The sequence below is a fragment of the Oryctolagus cuniculus genome, chromosome 3 (genome assembly GCF_964237555.1).
Source record: "Oryctolagus cuniculus chromosome 3, mOryCun1.1, whole genome shotgun sequence".
In the NCBI taxonomy this organism is placed as follows: domain Eukaryota; kingdom Metazoa; phylum Chordata; class Mammalia; order Lagomorpha; family Leporidae; genus Oryctolagus; species Oryctolagus cuniculus.
Genome location: NC_091434.1, coordinates 71,481,131 through 71,498,295, shown reverse-complemented (window position 1 = coordinate 71,498,295; position 17,165 = coordinate 71,481,131). Strand labels below are relative to the sequence as shown.

Sequence of the window (17,165 nt, the reverse complement as noted above, 5' to 3'; positions counted from 1 at the left end):
AGGGAGGGCGTGGCGACGCACATAAAGATACGTCAGCAGATGTCGTCAGGGAATCGTAACGTACTTCCTGCGCGACGCTTCCTCTCCACGCCAGGACTGGGCTGTGGGGGAGGGAGGCGGTTAGTGGGCTTTAGCGCCTTTTCTGGCGGCGGTAGATTTGAAGCGCTTTTAAGGACCGGGCCCGGGAGAGAGGAAACTGTCGGTGCAGGTAACTAGCGCAACGCCCGTGTGGTTTGGGTGGCGTCATTTGCTGCAGTCCCGGAGCAGGAAAGCGGGAAGGGCTGGGGGAGAGGGGCGGAGCCGGCGCGGGAGGCCGGACCGACTTAACCGTCTTTCCCTCGAGGTATCAGGGCTGCGTGGGCCTGCAACAGGCCTCTGAGGGCCGCTGCGCTGGCTTTGCTGCTGCAGCAGCTGGACGAGACTTCCAGCCAAGTCGTCTTGGCCTGGGAAACGTCTCTTCCTCCAGCCCCCGCCCTCCCCACCCGGGCGCACACCTCCCTCCCTGACGCATTTTGCCGCACAAGCTTTAATATGGCGGCAGCGGCGGCGGCCTGAACCCTAGAGAGCTAGGTTGATTTTTGATGCTTCAAAATCGTAAGACTGAGCCCTACTGCGGGGTAGGTGGGAGGGTTGGTGGGGAAGGGGGAGCTGCAGCCTGACTTCCTGTCAGGTTGGGGTCGGAGAGTGGCGGGCGGAGATCCTGAATCACGGGGATTAAGATTGAAAACAAGCTTTCCTCGTACTCCGACCTTTTTCTCTGTCAGGACAACGATTTTTGTGCATTCATAAGTGGCAGTTGCTAAGCATTTTCTTGAAACTCAAAACCTCTCGCGAAGTTCTCCAGTTTCCAGGAGCTGTGAGCGGCGCAGGCCTTTTAGGAGGAGATACTTTTTTAGGAGGAAGGTGATGATTTCAGATCAGCTCCATATGTTTAAGAATAGTGTGCACATTTGGTCTTTAGTTTTTTTTTTTTTTTTTTTTTTAAGGGGCACAGTCAGGAGTCTCTGCAGAGAATACCCAGTCTTTTTGGAAACGTTACAAAGTCACCATTTGTGCATTGATTTTGATGTCTTCCCATAAGGGTACTTTCTTGTGCAGTACCTCATGTTTGGAATCGTGGTCGTAAGTAGTGTCCAGTGAGCAATATACGAAAATACGGCAGTCTGATATTTCAATATCAAAAACCGGAGAGGGGTTTTTGTGTCTATCTGTAGTCCCCTTTAGTAAAGAAGGATGGCCAGTAACCTCGTAGCATGGAGGCAGCATGAATGAACATTCTCTAAGTTTTGAGATCATACCATCAGGTCCAGGAAAGGTACAGGTATCTAGAACGAGACTGCTTTTTCGCTTTCATGTTTTTAATAAGCCTTAAAATTTATCCACGTTAGCACTAACGCACCCTTTTTAGTTTTAACTATTTGGAGTGGAATTATTTCTTTAACAGCAAATTACATACTTGTCCTAGTTACTATACGTTGTTTAATTATTTTTTTAAATGATTCTTGATTATTGAGGACCTTAAATCTTTTTGGATATTGTCTTGGACGCTGCTGAAATTCTGTGCTGTTGAATTGTTGCGTTTGCTTCTTAGGGCTTTTTGTCATCTCTGCAGGCTGTCGTCACGGTTGTCTTGCCCTGCTGTCAGGAGTGTACAAGTATGTAAAGTTCCTAGGTTAGAAAATTTGCATTTTTGTGGCTCATTCATCTTTCTCAGCCTCATTTCTTTATCTGCAAAATGGCATTTTGATTTCCAGCTGTCATTAGCTGTAGGCATCAAAAATAGATGGTCAGGTTTGTTGAAATTGTGAAAATAAGCTTTCCATGACCGTTCACTAGTTCTGAGAGAGAAGTGAATAACATTATATTTTGACTTTTTAAAGGCTTTTTTTTTCTTTTGGTGGTGGTACTGTGTTCTTGTGGTATTGGTGACCTGTTGTTCCAAAAGGTCTTTGTCCTTTTAACACTTTGGTTATTTTAAATTAGATTTTCTGCTTGACAGCATCATGTCTGCTATTAATTCTTTCAGTAGTTGTCCCTTTCAGGAAATACATGTTGATTTTTAACCCCTTATTACTTTACACATTGATTAATTCGAATTGTAGCATTGTCTTCTTAGTATCCTAATGTAATAGGGTATATTGACATAGGTAGTATGTCAACATAGATCATTAATTCAAGTGAATTGAGAAGTTTAATCTTTCTGTTGCATTGTGATAGCACATGCTTTTTGTTGTTGTTTTCAGTATTGGCACTAAACTTCAACTTTGATTTTGTTTAAGTGTCAATGATTCTGCTCTAACTTAATGCATATGCAGTTGCCATAAGAATTCAGTGTATTGTATATCTGTGGGACAAAACTTGCCTTTTGTCATTTCTCTGGAAGGTGTTATAAATACTCAGGGAAAACTGCTATAACTGGGACTTTGGACTTTTGTTATCCATCAGGAAAACTTTTGTACTTTGTTTTAGAGTTGTGGCTTAAAATGCTCACAAACCTCATCTCGAAGTTTAACTCTATAATAGTTGTAAATGTGAACATAAAATCTGTTATTAAATTATTTTAATAATGATTTTATTATTTTAATAATGATTCCTTAACTCATTGATTTTTTTAAAAAAAGTGGAGCATATTTATTTGTGTATTAAGCTACTGTTGGTATATACACTTTAGCTTAAAGTTCATTCATAAAACCATTTTATTAGGGGCATGTTGTAGAAAGTAAAATTAAATAAGCTATAATATATGTGAATGAGCTTGTTTCTACAGTGAAGTTGTAGAGAATGCTGCTTGTTACTTTGGACCTGTCAGTTCAGCGCTCTAGTCCCCTGGTTCTTGATCTAAAACTCAGAAGATTACATCAAATGATTTCCTAAATTTCCCTCAGACTTCAAAAGTCTGTAATTTTTTTCTAAGAATTACTGAATTGAATTGGGGCTAGAATGGTGTAGGTATCCCTGAATACAGATAAATTTATATGTAATTATATGTATATGATTATATCATTAGATGATTGTAGGTACAACATTAAGGATATTAGAGTTTTTTCCACTTAGTATTTGCTTTTGTGGATTGGTACTAACATAATTGTATTATATTTTTATGTCTCTCAAGAGTGTATAGGATGTGTAAAATATCTGTATTAAACAAGTTTGGAAGCATTACAGATTTTTTTTATTATTTGTTTATTTTTATTGGTAAACATTTTTTTTAAACATTTATTTCTTTACTTGAAAGGCGGTTATAGAGACAAATCTTTTATCTGCTGATTCACTCCCCAAATGGCCACAACAGCCAGAGCTAGGCCAAGCCAAAGCCAGGAGCCAGAACTTCACTGGGGTCTCCCATGTGGGTGCAAGGGTCCAGTCATTTGGGCTATTCTATCCTCCATTGGTTTCTCAGGTAAATAAGTTGGGAGCTAGATTGGAAGCAGAGCAGCTGGAGCTCAAACTGGCACCTGTATGGGATGCTGGCATTGCAGGCGATGGCTTAACCCGCTGCACCACAACACTGGGCATGCAGATTTTTAAGTTTTCCAAAGGATTTAAGCATTTCAGAAGTGCCTATCCATTGTTAATCATGTTGCTATCAGAGCAGTAGTTTGTGTCACAGGTGTGTCAGAAACACTAGGGGAAAGAGCACTATAGGGACACGTAACTGTGTTTCCTGACACCTCAGAATTTAGCTAGGTTTTACTAAATTTTATACTAAATTTTGTGTTAGTGGTCTGGCATTTATAAATACATTCAAATGTTTTTGAAGCAGTCTGTTTTGTTTCCTACTCTCCCCCTCAGGGCCCCCCTCCCCCACCCCCTATTTTATAAGAAAGGCGGAGACACAGAAATTTCTCATCTGCGGGTTCATCTTCCAAATGCCCTTACTGGCCAGGCTGAACTGAAAGCCTGGAACTCAGTCTGGGCCTGCCATGTGGGTGGCAGGGACCCAACTAATGGAGCCATCACCTGCTGCCTCCCAGGGTGCACATTAGCAGGAAGCTGGAATTGGAAGTAGAGCTGGGTATATCAAATTCAAGCACTTCAGTATGAGACATGGGTGTCCCAACCAGCGTTTTAACTGCTGTGCCTGTTGTTGTGAACCACATTAGGAATGCGCTAAACAGGCTGTTGTGAATCTTAAATTGCTTTCCTTGGAACTGGTATGGCATTGTGCTGTCTAGGGTTAGGTAGCTGCTTACAATACTGGCATCCCGTGTCAGAGTGCCTTTTGGAGTCATGGTCATTCCCTGTCAAATCCAGCTCTCTGCTATGGCCTGGAAAAGCAGCAGAGGATGTCCCAAGTCCTTTGGTCCTGCACCCATGTGGGAGACCCTTAAGAAGCCCCAGGCTTTGGATTGGCTCAGCTCCAGCCATGTGGCCATTTGGGTAATGAGCCAACGGATGGAAGACACCCCCACCCCACCCCCCGCCTCTGCCTTTCAAATAAATTATAGAAATCTTTTTTTAAAAAAGTTTATAACAAATCAAGGCTACTACTCTGAAAGCTTTGATTATGTTCTAACATAATATTCTAACAACATATCTAACAAAATATTCTAATATTATATTGAATAGTGCATGGACTTAATCTTTCCTGGAATTTTTATTTTCGATATCTCCCATATAATTTCCTCTACTTTTTTTTTTTTTTAATATGGGGGCGATGTTGTAGCGTAGCGGGTAAAGCTGCCACTGGCAATGCTAGCATCTCTTATGGGTGCCCGTTCATGTTCCAGTTGTTCCACTTGTGATCCAGCTCCCTGCTAATGCACTTGGGAAAGCAACAGAGGATGGTCCAACTTCTTGGGCCCCTGCACTCAAATGGGAGACCCAGAAGAAGCTCCTGGCACAGGCCTGGCCCAGTCCTGGTTGTTGCAGCCATCTGGGAATTGAACTAGCAGATGGAAGTTCTCTCTTTGTCTCTTCCTCTCTCTCTCTAACTCTGCTTTTCAAATAAATAAATAAGAGGGAGAGACAAGAGAGAGATTTTCCATCCACTGCCAGGACTGGGCCAGGCAGGAGCCAGGAGCTTCTTCCTGCTTGGGGGGCGGGGGGGCATCTTCTGCTTTTCTCAGGGCATTAGTAGGCAGCTGGATTGGAAGTGGAGCAGCTGGGACACGAAGCAGCGCCTATATGGATAGCTGGATGTTGGTGTCACAGGTGGTGACTGTACCTGCTATATCACAATGCTAGCCCCCCAATAAATAACTCTTTAAAAAAAAAGCTCACCAGATGTTTGTCAGATTTTAGATGTTAGTAATATGATTATGATGGAATTGTAATTAGAGGAGAAACATTATGCTCTTTTTTCTTCTTCTTTTTTTTTTTGTGCTAGGAACTCCCATCTGGATCTACCATGTGGGTGGCAGGGGCCTGAGTACTTGAATCATCTTTCACTGCCTTTCCAGGTACATGAACAGGAAATTGGATGGGAAGTAGAGTAGCTGGGCCTCTGGCTTTCCAAGTGGCCACTTAATCCACTGTACCACAACGTTGGGTCCCTGGGTCCTATTTCTGATTAGTAATTAGTAGCATTTTAATAATTTTAGAAACCTTGGGACCGGTGCTATGGTTCAGTGGGTTAAATCCCCGGCCTGCAGCACTGGCATCCCATAGGGATGCTGGTTTTGAGTCCCAGCTGCTCCACTTAGAATCCAGCTCTCTACTATTGCCTGGGAAAGTAGCAGAAGATGGCCCAAGTCCTTGGGCCCTTGCACCCACATGGGAGATCCGGAAGAAGCTCCTGGTTCCTGGCTTTGGATCAGCTCAGCTCTGGCCTTTGAGGCATTTGGGGAGTGAACCATCAGTTGGAAGACCTCTCTCTCTAACTCGTATCATTCAAATAAATAAAATAAATCTTTAAAAAAAAAAAAAGAAACCTTGTTTATTGAGACATTTTTTTGTGCCACCATTGTTCTTCGTTGCTATTAATTTTGGAGTATCTACATAGTCCAGTGATTTGTATTGTAATTTTTTTTTTTTTTTGACAGGTAGAGTCATAGACTGTGTGAGAGAGAGAGAGAGAAAGGTCTTCCTTCCATTGATTCACTTCCAAATGGCTGCCACGGCCAGCGCTGCTCTAATCAGAAGCCAGGAGGCAGGTGTTTCCTCCTGGTCTCCCATGCAGGTGTAGGGGCCCAAGCACTTGGGCCATCCTCCACTGCCCTTACGGTTCACAGCAGAGAGCTGGACTGGAAGAGGAGCAATCGGGACAGACCCCGGCACCCATATGGGATGCCGGTGCCGCAGGCAGAGGATTAACCAAGTGAGCCACAGCACTGGCCTGTATTGTAATTTTAGGTCATCTTTCTCAAATTTAAGGCATATTTCATTTATAATTTCAGAAAAACAAATGTTACTCAGTTTCTTTGATAAAGCATATCATTGGATAATAAAATCTAAGTATACATTATAAACATGTACATTTTAATCTTAGAAGTCCATTATTACACAGAGAAAGAAGGAGAGGCAGAGAGAGAGAGGTCTTCCATCTGATGGTTCACTCCCCAATTGGCTGCAATGGCCGGAGCTGCGCAGATCCAGAGCCAGGAGCTTCCTCTGGGTCGCCCAAGTGGGTACAGGAGCCCAAGGATTTGGGCCATCCTCTACTGCTTTCCCAGGCCATAGCAGGGAGCTGGATCGGAAGTGGAGCAGCCAGATCTTGAACCGGCGTGCATATGGGATGCTGGTGCTGCAGGCCAGGGCGTTAACCCACAGCGCCACAGTTCTGGCCCCATGATTTTTTTTTTTAATAATAATAGTTATGTTTGTTAAAATATAAAGAAAAACAGTGAGGTAAAAGCCCTTTTAGTCTCACAAACATGATTATTTCCTTTGGATTTTTTTTTTAAAAAGACAGAGTTACAGAGAGAGATAGACACAGAGAGGTCTTAAGTAATTACCCTTTAATTATTTTGGTATCAATGTTTTTCTGTGTATACCAATATATTTAAAATTGAATTTCAGTCAGTATTGTTTACTTCCTTTTTTACTTCATGTGAATATTTTCTTATACCTTGGTAGTCTGATGATTTTCCTCTTTCGATTTATTCATTTTTATAATTTTGATAATATATAAAATTTAGATATGAGGTTATACAGTACTCTTCTCTTCAACAACTATTTCCTACCCCATGAGATAGATGCCTCTGTATTAGATAGGCAAGCACATTTTTAAAAAAAAAAAAATAAATACAAAGAAAGCATACTGGCCGGCGCCGCAGCTTACTTGGCTAATCCTCCGCCTGCAGTGCCAGCACCCAGATTCTAGTCCCAGTTGGGGCGCTGATTCTGTCCCGGTTGCTCCTCTGCTCCTCTTCCAGTCCAGCTCTCTGCTGTGGACCGGGAGTTCGGTGGAGGATGGCCCAAGTGCTTGGGCCCTGCACCTGCATGGGAGACCAGGAGGAAGCACCTGGCTTCTGGCTCCAGATCACCACAGCGTGCCGGCCGTAGTGGCCATTTAGGGGGTGAACCCATGGAAAAAGGAAGACCTTTCTCTCTGTCTCTCTCTCTCTCTCACTGTCTAACTCTGCCTGTCCAAAAAAAAAAAAAAAAAAAAAAAAAAAAACCATACACATTTCTGTATCTTTTTTTTTTAAACTTAAAATGTGCTAGAGATAGCAGTACATAGATAGCTTATAGGCTTTTATTATATACATGATAGTGCATTGAGTAACTTGTAAAATCCTCATTTTGTGAATGTGTAAGGATATACATAAAATAGATCTCTAGAAGTTGAATTACCAGGTTGAAGGATATTTCATGCATTTGTAATGTTCATGAATGTGGTCCAAGTGAGAAGATTTTGACCAATTTACCTCCTTACTAACAGCAGCAGTATATGGGGGCAGTATTCTTTATTTTTCTCAAGGCAGTTGATGGAAAATCTTATCTCTGGGGCTGGTGTTGTGGCACAGTATTTTAAGCCACTGCCTGGGACTCTGGCATACCATATGGTTGCTGGTTCAAATCCCAGCTCCTCCACATCAGATCCAGCTACCCACTAATGCTTCTGGGAAAGCAATGGGAAATGGGCCAACCGCTTGGCCCCATATCCATGTAGGAGATTTGGATGAAGTTTATGGCTCCTGATTTTTTTTTTTTTTTTTTTTTGACAGGCAGAGTTAGTGAGAGAGAGAGACAGAAAGAAAGGTCTTCCTTTTCCGTTGGTTCACCCCCCAAATGGCCACTACGGCTGGTGCGCTGCGCTGATCCAGAGCCAGGAGCCAGGTGGTTCTCCTGGTCTCCCATGCGGGTGCAGGGCCCAAGCACTTGGGCCATCCTCCACTGCCTTCCCAGTCCACAGCAGAGAGCTGGACTGGAAGAGGGGCAACCGGGACAGAATTGGCGCCCCAACCGGGACAAGAACCCGGGGTGCCGGCGCCACAGGCAGAGGATTAGCCAAGTGAGCCACAGGGCAGGCCTTGGCTCCTGATTTTATCCTGGTTCAGCCCTGGTTCCCTGTAACTGCCTTTCAAATAAAATAGAAAAATGGGGGCCAGTGCTGTGGCACAGTGGGTTAAAGCCCTGGCCTGAAACACTGGCATCCCATGTGGGCACTGGTTCTGGTCCCAGCTGCTCCTCTTCCAGTCCGGCTCTCTGCTGTGGCCTGGGAGCACAGTGGAGGATGGCCCAGGTCCTTGGGCTCCTGCACCCACATGGAAGACCCGGGGTAAAGCTCTTGGCTCCTGGCCAGGATCCTCTCTGCTCTGGCCGTTGGGGCCATTTGGGGAGTAAACCAGTGATGGAAGACCTCTCTGTCTCTGTCTCTGCCTATCTCTGTAATAATAAATCTTTTAAAAAATATGTAAAAATGATATCTCTGTAATTTTCGTACGTAGCTGTTTCATGGAAGTATCTATTTATTTATTTATTTATTTGGACAGGCAGAGTGGACAGTGAGAGAGAGACAGAGAGAAAGGTCTTCCTTTGCCATTGGTTTACCCCCCAATGGCTGCTGTGGCCAGCGCGCTGCGGCTGGCACACCGTGCTGATCTGAAGCCGGGAGCCAGGTGTTTCTCCTGGTCTTCCATGCGGGTGCAGGGCCCAAGCACTTGGGCCATCCTCCACTGCACTCTGGGCCACAGCAGAGAGCTGGACAGGAAGAGGAGCAACCGGACAGAATCTGGCGCCCGGACCGGGACTAGAACCCGGTGTGCTGGCGCCGCAGGTGGAGGATTAGCCTAGTGAGCCGCGGCGCCGGCCTATTTATTTATTTTCTAAGCTTTATTTATTTGAAAGTCAGAGTTGCACAGAGAGAGAAAGAAAGGCAGACAGAGAAGTCTTCCATTCACTGGTTCGCTCCCCAATTGGCCACAAGGGCTGGAGTTGCACGATCTGAAGCCAGGAGCCAGGAGCTTCATCTGAATCTCCCACATGGGTGCAGGGGCCCAAGGACTTGGGCCATCTTCTACTGCTTTCCCAGGCCACAGCAGAGCTGGATTGGAAGGGGAGCAGCCAGAACTCGAACTGATGGCCAAATGGGATGCCGGCACTGCAGGCAGTGGCTTTACCTACTACGCCACAGCACCAGCCCCAGAAGTATCATTTATTTAACCAATTCCTGTTACTTCACAATTACTTGGTTTTTTATTATAGTAGTATAAAAAGTATTGAAATGATAATCTCAATGGGATTTTTTTTAATACTTAAAACTATATGGGGGCTGGTGCTGTGGCGCAGTGGGTTAATGCCCTGGCCTGAAGCGCTGGCATCCCATATGGGCACCAGTTCAAGACCCAGCTGCTCCACTTCTGATCCAGCTCTCTTCTATGGCCTGGGAGAGCAGTGCAGGATGGCCCAAGTCCTTGGACCCCTGCAACCGTGTGGGAGACCCGGAAGAAGCTCCTGGCTCCTGGCTTCAGACTGGTGCAGCTCTTGCTGTCTGGCCAATTGGGGAATGAACCTTCGGATGGAAGATCTCTCTCTGCCTCTCCTCTCTCTGTGTAACTCTGACTTTCAAATAAATAAATAAATCTTAAAAAAAAAAAAAAAAACCTATATGAGTGTATTGTGTCTTTTTTCATTTAGTAGGGTTTTTTTTGTTTTTGTTTTTGTTTTTGTTTTTGTTTTTTGACAGGTAGAGTTATAGACAGTGAGAGAGAGAGAGAGATAGAAAGGTCTTCCTTCCGCTGGTTCACTCCCCACATGACTGCTACGGTCGGCACTGCACCAATTCGAAGCCAGGAGCCATGTGCTTCTTCCTGGTCTCCCATGTGGGTGCAGGGGCCCAAGCACCTGGGCCATTTCCACTGCCCTCCCGGGCCACAGCAGAGAGCTGGACTGGAAGAGGAGCAACCGGGACTAGAACCGGCACCCATATGGGATGCCGGCGCTGCAGGCAGAGGATTAACCAAGTGAACCATGGCACCGGCTTTTCATTTAGTAGTTTTTAAAAAAAGATTTATTTATTTGAAAGGCAGAGTTACAGAGGGAGAAACAGATAGAAATCCTCTATCTGCTCATTCACTCACTCCCCAAATGGCCACAATGGCCAGGGCTGGGCCTGGTTGAAGCCAGAAGCAAGGAGCTTCTTCCAGCTCACCCACTTGTGTGGCAAGTGCCCAGATACTTGGACCATCTTTTGCTGCTGAAGTGGAGCAGCCAGGACATGAAGCAGCACCTGGATGGGGTGCTGGCATGGCAGGCAACAACTTAACCCACTAGGCCACAACAACAGCCCCTTCATTTAGTATTTAACAAACATTTTTTCTGTCATTTAAAAAGGTGTGTTGGACATTTAGTTTCTTTGTAATTACTCATTGCAAAAAAAAAAAAAAATACTGAAGATTGATCCATTTAAAATAGTTGCCTTTATAAAGATTCTACTACATAGAATTATAAAACATTAAATAGATAGGATGAATATGAATATATGCTCAGAAATCCTGGTCTGTAAAGCCAAGTTGCTGTAAAAAAAAAAAGTGAAAAGTTGGTTTCATTTATACTTTTAGTTATTTCATTTTTTTTGTGAATTGTCTGTTCATGTTTGTATATTTTATTGTTGACACATGGAGACTGATAGTCATTTTCATGGTATGTGCATAGGGACAGAGCATTTTTATTATTATAGGAAATGATATTTAATAGGGGCAGTATTGCTTAATATTTTTTGATTAGTAGGAAAATGAAGAATTGTCCTAATGCTGCCATTCCTAAGTATTATTCTAGAAACAGAAAATTAATACATCATATACTTGTTGAAAACCTTTCCCTCAACTTTTTTTTTAAAGATTTATTTATTTATTGGAAACAGAGTAAGAGAGCCCAGTGTCCAGAGCTGGGCTGATCTGAAGCCAGGAGCCAGGAGCTTCTTCGGGGTTTCCCATGCGGTTGCAGGAGCCCAAGGACTTGGGCCATCTTCTACTGCTTTCCCAGGCCATAGCAGAGAGCTGGATCAGAAGTGGAGTAACCGGGACTCGAACAAGGGCTCATAGGGAACGCTGGCATTGCAGGTGGCAGTTTTATCTGCTGCACCACAGCACTGGCCCCTCCCTCAACTTTTAACTTTGGCATTTCAACTTTAGACCAATAGAAACAATAGAAATAGATTCAAGTCTGTTTATTTCCACTATTTACTTCATTATTAATGATTTTTTAAAAATTATTTTAATTGATGGGGCCGGTAATCCTCTGCCTGGAGCACCGGCATCCCGGTTGCTCCTCTTCCAGTCCAGCTCTCTGCTGTGGCCTGGGAAGGTAGTGGAAGATGGCCCAAGTACCTGGGCCCCTGCACCTGTGTGGGAGACCAGGAAGAAGCACCTGGCTCCTGGCTTCATAAAGGTGCAGCGCCAGCCGTGGCAGCCATTTGGGGAGTGAACCAAAGGAAGAAAGACCTTTCTTTTTTTTTTTTTTTTTTTTTTTTTTGACAGGCAGAGTGGACAGTGAGAGAGAGAGACAGAGAGAAAGGTCTTCCTTTGCCATTGGTTCACCCTCCAATGGCCGGCACGCTGCGGCCAGCGCACCGCGCTGATCCGATGGCAGGAGCCAGGAGCCAGGTACTTTTCCTGGTCTCCCATGGGGTGCAGGGCCCAAGCACTTGGGCCATCCTCCACTGCACTCCCTGGCCACAGCAGAGAGCTGGCCTGGAAGAGGGGCAACCGGGACAGAATCCAGCGCCCCAACCGGGACTAGAACCCGGTGTGCCGGCGCCGCTTTGCGGAGGATTAGCCTAGTGAGCCACGGCGCCGGCTAGAAAGACCTTTCTCTCTGTCTCTTTCTCTCTCACTGTCTATAACTGTCAATAAATTAAAAAAATACATATTTTATTTGAAAGGTAGAGTTACAGAGAGAGACAGAGTTCTTCCATCTGATTCACTCCCCAAATAGCTGCAATGACCTGGGCTTAACCAGGCTGAATCCAGGAACCAGGAGTTTCTTCTGGGTCTCTCACATATGGGTGGCAAGAGCCCAAGCACCTGGGCTATCTTCCACTGTTTTCCCAGGTGCATTAACAGGGAGCTGGATCAGGAGAGGAGCAGTTGGGAATTGAACTGGTGCCCATATGGGAATGCTGGTGCTGCAGGTAGCAGCTTAAACTGCTAGGCCACAATGTCAGCCCTGATTATTAGTAATTATAAAAAGTTTAAGGGGCAAGTATTTGGCACAAAGGCTAACACACTGCTTGGGATGCCCACATCCTATATCAGCATGCCTGGTTTCAAGTTCTGCCTCTGCGTCAATTCTAACTTCCTGCTAATATGTACCCTGAGAAGCAGCAGGTGATGGCTGGGTACTTTAGTCCCTCTGACCCACATGGGAGACTTGGATTGAGTTCTGGGCTTTTGACCTTGACCTGGTTCAACTCTGACTGTTGTGAGCATTTGGAGAGTGAACCAGTAAGTGGAAGATCTCTTTATCTTACAAGTAATATTTTGTTTTAGTGTCCAGTTTGGGAGAGTATACAATTTTATGAAGAAAAATATCATTTCCTAAGATTAATTAGACTTAAATATTAAACAATAGTAGTAATCATGAAAGTGAGATACTATACGTCACCGAAGACTTACAGTGATAGCACTTTTTAATAGTTTCTAAGTTTATTGTACAAAATCTGGGAAGCTCAAAGTTTACTTATAACCCACTAACCTAGAAATAGGCTCTTAATATTTTTATGTTTCTCACTTTGATTTTATTATGCTGATAAGTTTTATTTCAATATTTACTCACTTTTAAAGGTTTATTTATTTGAAAATCAGAGCCACACAAATTGAGAAAGAGAGGCAGAGAGAGAGAGAGAGAGAAAGAAAGGTCTTCCATCTGCTGTTTCACTCCCCAGCTGGCCGCAACAGCTGGAGCTGTGCCTATCTGAAGCTAGGAGCCAGGAGCTTCTTCCAGGTCTCCCTTTGGGTGCAGGGGCCCAAGGACTTTCCCAGGCCATAGCAGAGAGCTGAATCAGAAGTGGAGCAGCCGGGATTTGAACCAGTGCCCATATGGGATGCCGGCACTGCAGGCGGTGATTTTACCCACTACACCACAGCGCCGGCCCCACTGATAAATTTTTAAATTCTGTTAATTTTAAGGTGGAAAACTGAAACATGAACACATTCTCATTGAAAAATTCAGAGCTATAATTTTTAATTTTCAAAATAATTTTAATTTTATATTTTTTATTTATTTGAAGGCAGAGTTACAGAAATGGAGAGATAGAGAGAGCTGTTTTCACTGGTTCACTCCCCAAATGGCTGCAAGGGCTAGGCCTGGTCCAGGCTGAAGCCAGGAGCCTGGAACTCCATCCAGGTCTTCATGTGGGTGGCAGAAGCCCAAGCACGTGGGTCATCTTTCACTGCTTTCCCATGTGCATTAGCAGGGAGCTGGATCAGAAGTGGAGCAGCTGGGACTCAAACCAGTGCTCATTTGGGATGTTTGCATCATAGATGGTAGCTTAATCCACTGCACCATAATGCTGGTCCCCAGAGCTATTATTAAAGCTGAAGACCCCACTGAATTCCTTCCCAGCCTACCTTACTCCCCAGTCCCTTTTATAGAGATGCATACTGTTGTTAGTTTTGGTGTATAGTCTCCAAATCTTCAGCTGTACAAATAGGGTATTATTTTTATGGTAATAAAAGAAACACAACTTTTTTGGGGGGGTTTCAACCAAACATTAAGTTTGGTGGATTATGTATATAAAGACTTTTTAAGCTACTGTATAGTATTAAATCACATATATGTATATGTCATTGTTTATTCAGTTCATTGTGAGACATTTTCGGTGTTTCTGAGCTTTTTTTGTTGTCGTTTAAAAAGGAAGACCAGTCTATTTTGTCAGTGGTACTGAACCCCTGTTGTTTTTCTTGCTTTTTATTTGAAAGGCAGGGTTAGAGAGAAAGGAAGAGACAGAAATCTTCAATCTGCCGGTTTATTCCCCAGATGACTACAATGGCCAAAGCTGGACCAGTCCAAAGCCAGGAGCTTATGCCTGGTCACCCACATGGATGCTGGGGCCCAAGCACCTGGGCTATCCTCTGCACTTTTCCCAGGCTCATTAGCAGGAAACTGGATCAGAAGTAGAACAGTGGGACTCAAACTGGAGCCCATATGGGATGTTGGTGTCACAGGCAGCTGCTTAACCTGCTATGCTGCAACACTGCCTGCCCACATTTTCTCTCTCTCTCTCTCTCTCTCTCTCTCATTTATTTATTTATTTATTTATTTTTAAGATTTGTTTATTTGAAAGGCAGAGTTAGAGAGAGGGAGAGACAGCTAGAGATCTTCCCTCATGGCTACAGTGGCCAGGGCTGGGCCTGACTGAGGGGAAGCTGGGAGCCAGAAGCTTCATCTAGGTTTCCTATGTGGGTAAGCAGGGACCCAGATCCTTGGGCTGTCTTATGATGCCTTCCCAGGCACATTTAGGGGAGCTGGATCTGAAGTGAAGCAGCTGAGACTCCAACCAGTGCTTGCATGAGATGCTGCCATTTTAGGTGGTGGCTTAATCCACTGATGCCATAGCACCATGCCCATTTCTGGGATTTTCTTTTTATAACATCGCATTTTCTTTTTTTTTTTTTTTTTAAAGATTTATTTTATTTATTTGAAAGAATTACAGAGAGAGGTAGAGACAGAGAGAGAGGTCTCCCATCTGCTGGTTCACTCCCCAGATGCCTGCAACAGCCAGAGCTGAGCTGATCCAAGCCCAGGAGCCAGGAGCTTCTTGAGCCAGGGGCCCAAGGACCTGGACCATCTTTTACTGCTATGCCAGGCCATAGCAGAGAGCTGGATTGGAAGAGGAGCAGCCGGGACTAGAACCAGCACCCATATGGGATGCCGGCGCTTCAGGCCAGGGTGTTAACCCACTGTGCCACAGCGCCGGCTCCAAACATCACATCTTCATGTGTACCTATCTTCTCCCATTTATTCACTCATTTAATAAATACTTATTTCCTGTCATGTGCCATGCACTGTTTGAGGAACCGGGAATTAAGAAAGGAGTGAGAGTCCATCATATTATAGAGCTTATATTCTAGTGCTAGGAAAGAAAAGGCATAATAAGAGGGTATAAATTGTTGGTAAATGAAAATTGCTATCCTGCATACACTAGTTAGGGATGGACTTCTGGAAAAGATGACATATAAGCAATGATTTTGGTTGAATGAGCCTTGGGAAGGTCTGGGGCAAAAGCATTCTATATAGTGGGAACAGCAAATTAAAGGACCTGGTAAGGGATAGGCTTTGGGATGTTTGAAGAACAATAGGAACACACATGTAAAGTTAAGGAACATTTTAGGAGATGTAACAGCAGTCAACAGATGCTGAAATATTTAGATGTGTATCATTGAAATTCAATAACCAGGAGCTATGTGTGGTTATTGAGCATTGGAAGTATGGTTAGTCTGAGCTGAGTTATACTTTAAGTATAAACGATACACTGGGTTTCTAAGACTTAGTGCCAAGAAAGCGATGTAAAATATCTTAATATTTTTATGTTGATTGTATGTTGAAATAATATTTTGGGACATGCTGAGTTTGAAAAATTTCTTGAAATTAACTTGTTTTTACTTTGAAAATATGGCTACTGAAAAATATAAATATATATTTATATAAATTTATATAAATATAAAGCTGTATTTCTATTGGATAATGCTGGTTTTAAATGTGATGGCAATTACAGCATTATAATTTTAGGCAAGGAGTAATGTGACAATGTTTATTTTTTAAAAGATTTACTGTTATTTATTTCAAAGAGTTAGAGAGAGATCAGTCTTTAATCCACTGGTTCACTTCTCAGATGGTCGCAATGTCCAACACTGAGTCAGGCCAAAGTCAGGAGCCCAGAGACTCTTCCGGGTCTCCATGTGGGTACAGGGTCCTAAGCACTTGGGCCATTCTCCAGTGTTTCCCAGGCACACCAGCAAGGAGCTGGATCGGAAGTAGGGCAGCTGGCCCTCAAACCAGTGCCCATATGGGATGCCATTGTCCTAAGTGGTGGGTCAACCCTCTATGCCACAGCACTAGCCCCAACGAGATTTATTTTAAAAAAAGAATTATTCCGCTGTGATTGTTTTATGAAGGATAGATGGTAAAGACTTCAGCAAAAGCAGAGGAACCAGTTAGGAAGTTACTCCAGTAGTCCACATAAGAAATGAGGATCGGGCCGGCGCCGTGGCTCAATAGGCTAATCCTCCACCTTGCGGCGCCGGCACACCGGGTTCTAGTCCCGGTCAGGGCGCCGGATTCTGTCCCGGTTGCCCCTCTTCCAGGCCAGCTCTCTGCTATGGCCAGGGAGTGCAGTGGAGGATGGCCCAGGTGCTTGGGCCCTGCACCCCATGGGAGACCAGGAAAAGCACCTGGATCCTGGCTCCTGCCATCGGATCAGCGCGGTGCGCCGGCTGCAGCGGCGGCCATTGGAGGGTGAACCAACGGCAAAGGAAGACCTTTCTCTCTGTCTCTCTCTCTCACTGTCCACTCTGCCTGTCAAAAATAAAAAAAAAAAAAAAAAAAAAAAAAAAAAATAAATAAATAAAAAAGAAATGAGGATCTAGCACTGACATGGTGCTGTAGAGGGTAAAGCCGCCACCTGCACTGCTGGCCTTTTATATGGTTAGAGGTTTGTGTCCCATCTGTCCCACTTCCAATCCAGCTCCCTGCTGACAGCCTGGGAAAAGCAGCAGAAATCGCATACATGCTATCCATGTTGGAGCCTGGAAGAAGGTCCTGCCAGGCTGGCTGTTGTG

General features: G+C 44.3%; 1 protein-coding gene across 17 annotated transcripts in view; it reads left to right on the top strand.

The window, feature by feature from the left end:
* The window catches only part of PPIG (peptidylprolyl isomerase G), a 58,429-nt gene continuing 41,264 nt past the window's right edge, over positions 1-17,165 (top strand). The window contains exons 1-4 of one of the 17 annotated variants that reach the window (XM_070070717.1): positions 73-208; positions 987-1,122; positions 1,592-1,655; positions 5,330-5,402. The gene's annotated coding sequence lies outside the window, so the exon portion shown is untranslated. Of the gene's footprint in view, positions 209-280; positions 904-986; positions 1,123-1,591; positions 1,656-5,329; positions 5,403-17,165 lie in introns of those variants that run through there. The other 16 variants (XM_070070721.1, XM_051849434.2, XM_070070719.1 and 13 more) reach the window with 16 other exon arrangements.